The sequence below is a fragment of the Danio rerio genome, chromosome 4 (assembly GCF_052040795.2).
Source record: "Danio rerio strain M-AB ecotype USA chromosome 4, GRCz13ab, whole genome shotgun sequence".
In the NCBI taxonomy this organism is placed as follows: Eukaryota; Metazoa; Chordata; class Actinopteri; order Cypriniformes; family Danionidae; genus Danio; species Danio rerio.
Genome location: NC_141024.2, coordinates 57,174,001 through 57,180,000, shown reverse-complemented (window position 1 = coordinate 57,180,000; position 6,000 = coordinate 57,174,001). Strand labels below are relative to the sequence as shown.

General features: G+C 33.0%; 2 protein-coding genes and 1 non-coding gene across 3 annotated transcripts in view; 1 reads left to right on the top strand and 2 right to left on the bottom strand.

Annotated features, from left to right (window-relative positions):
* The window catches only part of zgc:113135, a 1,020,739-nt gene that overhangs the window by 391,771 nt on the left and 622,968 nt on the right, over positions 1-6,000 (bottom strand). The window lies entirely within an intron of this gene.
* Positions 1-6,000, top strand: part of LOC101886882 (gastrula zinc finger protein XlCGF57.1-like) — a 513,813-nt gene that overhangs the window by 81,751 nt on the left and 426,062 nt on the right. The gene's annotated exons all lie outside the window — the stretch shown is intronic.
* Positions 5,000-5,118, bottom strand: LOC137493480 (5S ribosomal RNA). Its single transcript, XR_015488637.1, has one exon. It is a non-coding gene; the product is annotated as a 5S ribosomal RNA (ribosomal RNA).

The following is a 6,000-nucleotide window of genomic DNA, read 5'->3' as shown; positions in this document are numbered from 1 at the left end:
CATTGATATTAATTTTATCTTCATCCATTTTTAAAAAAACTTTTATTTTTCTATTTTCAGTTTCTTTTTCATTCTCTTCAATAGTTTTGATCCAGTGATCTGGTAATGCTAATCTTAACTTCTTGTATTGATCTTCAATTTTTTCTTTATCATCTACATCTTCTATTTCCTCCAGTGTATCTATTATTGCTTGAGTCGGTAAAAACCCAGGTTTTATTTCATATAAAATGTATTTTACTTGTCTAAAACCCACTGCATACCAGTTCTCATAAAACATTTGCTTTTTGCTTTTATTGTTCTGATTTTAAAATAGGGGTTGCTGTAAATAAAGTTTTCTCCCTTCAATCTCAGTTTGTATATTATTATAAAAGCATTTCCATGTTCTCAACAACTCTTTATAAAACTCAGGAATATTTTCTATCATGCGGTCTTTAAATGCCATCCATAAGAAATCATCTCCTATTTGTCCACATTTATTAATAAAATAACTCACTATGCTTTTCCATGGAATATTGTCTTCATTTAAAAACTTTTTTAATGTTTTAATTCTCATGCTTTTCATTCTTATCCATGGATCTATAAGTCCTAGTCCTCCCTCATCCACCTTTCCAATTATAGTGTTATATGCAATTTTAGATGGTTTATCATCCCATAAAAACTTTAAAATCATTGTTTTTATTTTCTTATAAACCCACGTAGGTAGACTAACAACACTTAAAACATACCACATCTTAGATAGAAAAAGAGAATTTAATACCAGTACTTTTCCTTTTAAAAACAATACTCTCTGTTTCCAAAAACATAATCTTTTTTCCATTTTATTTATAAGTTCATCCCAAATTATTTCTCTAGTTTTAATTTCATCATATCCCAGTGTAATGCCTAAGATCTTTATGTAATTTTTTTGTTCTTTATATTCCCAATTTCCTTGTGGAACGTCTACTTTTCCCATCTTCATATATTCAGTTTTTTCTTTATTTACTTTTGCTCCCGATCCTCGACAATATTTATCAAATATTTCCATAGCTTTTCCAACACTTTTAAAATCTTTTAAAAATAGAGTGGTATCATCAGCATACTGGAAAATTTTCTGCTCTGTTCTATTTATTTCTATTTTAAACCCTTTAATTTCCTTTTCTCCATTTATAGCTAAGCCTAATGGTTCAGCAACTAATGTGTATAATAACGCTGATAAAGGACATCCTTGTCTTATAGATCTAGAAATCTCAATGTAGTCGGTTAAAAATCCATTTATTTTAAAACAACTAAAAATATCTGTATAAAAACATTTTATCCACTTAATAAAATTCTCACCAAAGCCAAATTTCTGGATTATGTCAAATAAATAGCTATGCTCAACTCTATCAAAAGCCTTTTCTAAATCTATGCTGAATAAAAATCCTTCATCTTTTTTTTCTTTTATGTACCAGATTAAATCTCTGATGCTTGTTACTGTGTCTGCTATATCTCTACCTGTAACACCATAAGCCTGGTTAGTAGTAATAAGAGTGGGAACTACCTTTTTAAGTCTGTTTGCTAAAATCTTTGCTAATATTTTATAATCTGTATTAAGCATACTTAAAGGTCTATAACTTTGCAAATCATCTTTATCACCTTTATTTTTATAAATTATTTTAATCATTTCTTTCTTCATACTCTCACTCAACTGTCCTTTTTTAAAAATAGCAATAAAAAGATCTTTTAAAATTGTAATTAAAACATCTTTAAAAGTCTTATAAAATTCAGATGACAAACCATCTAAACCAGGGCTTTTCCCATTACTTAATTGTGTTATAGCTTCGTTTATCTCATCTTCAGTTATATCACTATCACACAGTTTTTTATCCTCTTCGCTTACTTTAACCTTTATTTGATTCAATAAAAAATCCTTATCTTCTTCATGAACTCCTTTTGCTTTAAACAAAGTTCCATAAAAATCTTTAACTGTTCTTAAAATACTTTCTTTATCTTTGACAGTTTTCTCTTTTGTTGAGACATTCTTTATCAAATCTGCTTTTTGTCGTGTTTTTTCAGAACTTTGTACTTCTTTCTCCTTCCACTGTATTTTTTATCTTACTTCTTATTCTAGCTCCCATACATTTTTCCTCTTCTAGTTTTTTCAGTTTCTCTTCTAATATCACTATTCTCCTAATATCCATATTTCCTTCTGTTATCTTTTCCATTTCATTCTCCCATTCTTTGTTTAATTGTCTTTCTTTAGCTCTTTTGGCTTTCTGCATTTTTTTTGAACATTCTATTAAAAATCTTTTGGCCTCTAATTTTACATTGTCCCACCACACACTTATTTCTTCATCATATAACTCATCATTTACACTATTGATAATAATGTTTTCCATTTCAATTTTATAAAAATCATTTTTTAAAAGCTCTGTTTTAAACACCCATACACCTGGTCCTCTTTCAACTCCACTGAAATCCATCATTACATACAGAAAATCATGGTCACTACAGCTAAAAATCTTGTAAAAAATATTTGAAATAAAAGATTCTAAATTTCTTGTACATAAAACATAGTCTAATCTGCTTTGTTTTAAAACTGTATTCACCCACTGTCTTCTTGAGTATTCTCTTTTGGCTCTATTTCTCTCTCTCCATACATCTAAATATTTATGTTTTTCAATCATGTGTTTCAGTTCTCTTCTTCCAACATCTGCTCTATACACCATATGATCATCTACATCTATCCTTTCTAAAACAGTATTAAAATCTCCTAAAACAATAACATTATTCCATCCACTCATTAAAACACTTTAACATTAAAAGTTACTCTTTCTAAGTCTTCATTTGGAGCATGTATATTACATATTGTTATTTCTTCATCCTTATTCATAATTTTAATAGTTAAAATCCTTCCATAATTATCTTTAAATAAAACATCAAATGTATATCCTATTCCCCTTCTAATTAGTATTGCCATGCCTTTTTTCTTATTTGGGTCATTATTATACAATATTTTCCCATCCCAACATTTTTTAAAATCTTTAACAATGTTTTCATTCCATCCAGTCTCTTGTATACATATAACATCACATTTTTTTGTTAAAGCAATTACATTTTCAAACTTCACTTTGGATGACAGCCCTCTTACATTAATTGAAACCAAACATAAGTTGTTCATTAAAAATATAAAAGAAAACAAGCCATCCAACCAAAAGAAAATCCAAATGAAACAAATCATCAATCATTAGTATTTTTTATGATCTAAAATCTTAGATCAGTTCTGTCAGTTTTTAGTTTTGCTTTTGCTTCCTTTCGTAATTTCTGTTTCTTAAGCACTTGCTGAATATTCAATTGTACAGTTTTTCTGCGTCTTCTGTTTATGCTGTCTATTGTTCTGTCTTTAGTCCCAATATTTATTTCTTCATTATCATCATCATCGCTTACCTCTTCCTCAATTCTGCTTTCTGTATTTTCACCTGCTGCTCCTTGTTCTTCTTCCATGTCGTGTCCATCGTCTTTCATTAGATCTTGTGCCTCAGTCTCCGCTGTATCTCCTTCATCCTCTTCACTCATGGCCTGCTCCTCTTCTTGTTCATTCAAATCATCCGGTGGTAATTCCTGTACTTCCTCTTCCTGTTCTTCATTGCTTGATTTCTCCATTTGTTTGTTCGTTTCCATAACTCCAGTCTCTTCCTCATCCGATTCACATCTGCACCACAGTATTGTCTTTTTGCAGCCTTGGCACCGTGGGGCTTTACAGTCCCGCGCAAAATGCCCCTGCTCCAGACATTCTCTACAAACAAATTGTGGGCAGTCTTTTTTTTCATGCTCAGCACTTCCACATAATCTGCATGTTTTTATCTGCTGATCATGTATGACTCTAAAATATTTTGGTCCTTCCTCTGTATCAAACTTTACATTGTAAGGAAGACTCATAACTTCTTTTGGAAATTTCACCCTGATAAACCTTGTTCCATCAGCCACAGTTGTTCCTGGATAATATCTTCTTCTCAGTGGGAGAATAGGAGAGACTCCCCAGTCCACCAGCTTTTGGATAATCTCACTATCTTGAATATAGTTGGGTAAGTTCAAAAAAGAAACCATTCTCTCAGTTGCGCAGAGTTTTGATACTTCACAAAATTGTTGGTTAATCATTAGTCCATCCATTAAGTGATCACAGTCTGTTTCATTTTCCATAGTTAGTTCATAGTCAAAATTGGATTTTTTCCTCAGTCCAAACAATTTTCCGATTCCAGTCTTATCTTCCACAGCCTTTATAATCATAGTTACAGTGATATTTTCAGGACCTTTCACAGTCATTGTCAAAGTTGTTTCTTTTTTATATTGTCGCTGAAATCTAGCTTGACTTTTCAGTTTGTTTATCATCTCATTTCTATGACTTGTTTGTTGGCTGTTTTCCAAGTGTTCAGCATTTGCTTTACCTTTAGTTTGTTGCATTTCTCCACTTCCTTCTCTACTTGTGTCTGATTTAGTTTTCCTCCTTCTTGCCACAACAGTTGCCCATGTGTCATTATCGTCGATGCCGTTGTTTGAATCTCTTGAATTGTTGTTTTCAGGAGTAGCTTTGTCCATGCTGCCATAGTCCATTTTCAGTTCCAGTTCCTTTACCAAAGTGTCCATCCTTTCAAAACGTTTTAACCCCAAACAGATAACACTGTCTGGGGTTTAACTAAAACTAAACAAAATTAATACAATTTAATTTAAGCAAAATCAAGAAAAAAACAATAAAGCAAATCAAAATGGGAGAGCCTTTCTCTCCCTACTGCCACCTCACACTTCCTTGAAAGCAATGACTCAGTCAAACTCAAGGGGGCGTTGCCAGGGTGGTATGGCCGTAAGCGAAAGAGGCTGTCAAGCGTTGGCCATTTTAAACAGGCGCAGCACCAGGGAAGGACGCAGCTCAGCTGGCATCCACACAGCATCGACAGAAACAATGCCCTTGAAGGCGAGAAAAAATAATGGCAGCGAAGCTGTGACACGGGGAAGTCTATCAGCTGCCAAATGAAGGACTTCGAAAAGCTTACAGCACCTGGCATTCCCAGGCGGTCTCCCATCCAAGTACTAACCAGGCCCGACCCTGCTTTACTTCCGAGTTCAGATGAGATCGGGCATTTCCAGGGTGGTATGGCCGTAAGCGAAAGAGGCTGTCAAGCGTTGGCTATTTAAAACAGGCGCAGCACCAGGGAAGGACGCAGCTCAGCTGGCATCGACACACCACCGACAGAAACAATGCCCTTGAAGGCGAGAAAAAATAATGGCAGCGAAGCTGTGACATGGGGAAGTCTATCAGCTGCCAAATGAAGGACTTCGAAAAGCTTACAGCACCTGGTATTCCCAGGCGGTCTCCCATCCAAGTACTAACCAGGCCCGACCCTGCTTTACTTCCGAGTTCAGATGAGATCGGGCATTTCTTTTTTTTTTTCTATATTTTATATCAAAAATTAAAAACAGTTACATTCAGGTAATAATACATTTACATTATATAAAGCCATTTGAACATATGTATTCCATTTTAAAAAGTCTTTTTCAAATACATCAATCTTGTCATTCATGTTACAATAATAGAAAAGAGTATTAAGCAGTTCAGACATTTTTCTTTGAAACAATTTACACAGACAATTTGCCATTCTTTTGTTTAACAATATTCCTTCTATTCCATATCACATTTCTTGCAACTGTTAAAATGAAGTTTATGAACCTTGTGTTTTTACCATCTGTTTCCAACCAAATAAAAATAATGTTTCCCATTCCTCATCAACAACCTCATTTTCAATCCCCATTTCATTTAGCATTCATTTAGCATTTCTTTAATTTTTAATTTTAATTTTTCCAATAAAACATTTTAACTCACTGTACCTAAAACATACCACATTTTTGATAAAAATAAGGAATTTAAAACTAAAACTTTCCCCTTTAAAAACAAACCTCTTAATTTCCAGAAATGTAATCTTTTCTCCATTCCCTTTAAAACTTCCTCCCACATTAAATTCCTTGTATCATTTTCATTTTCACCAACCC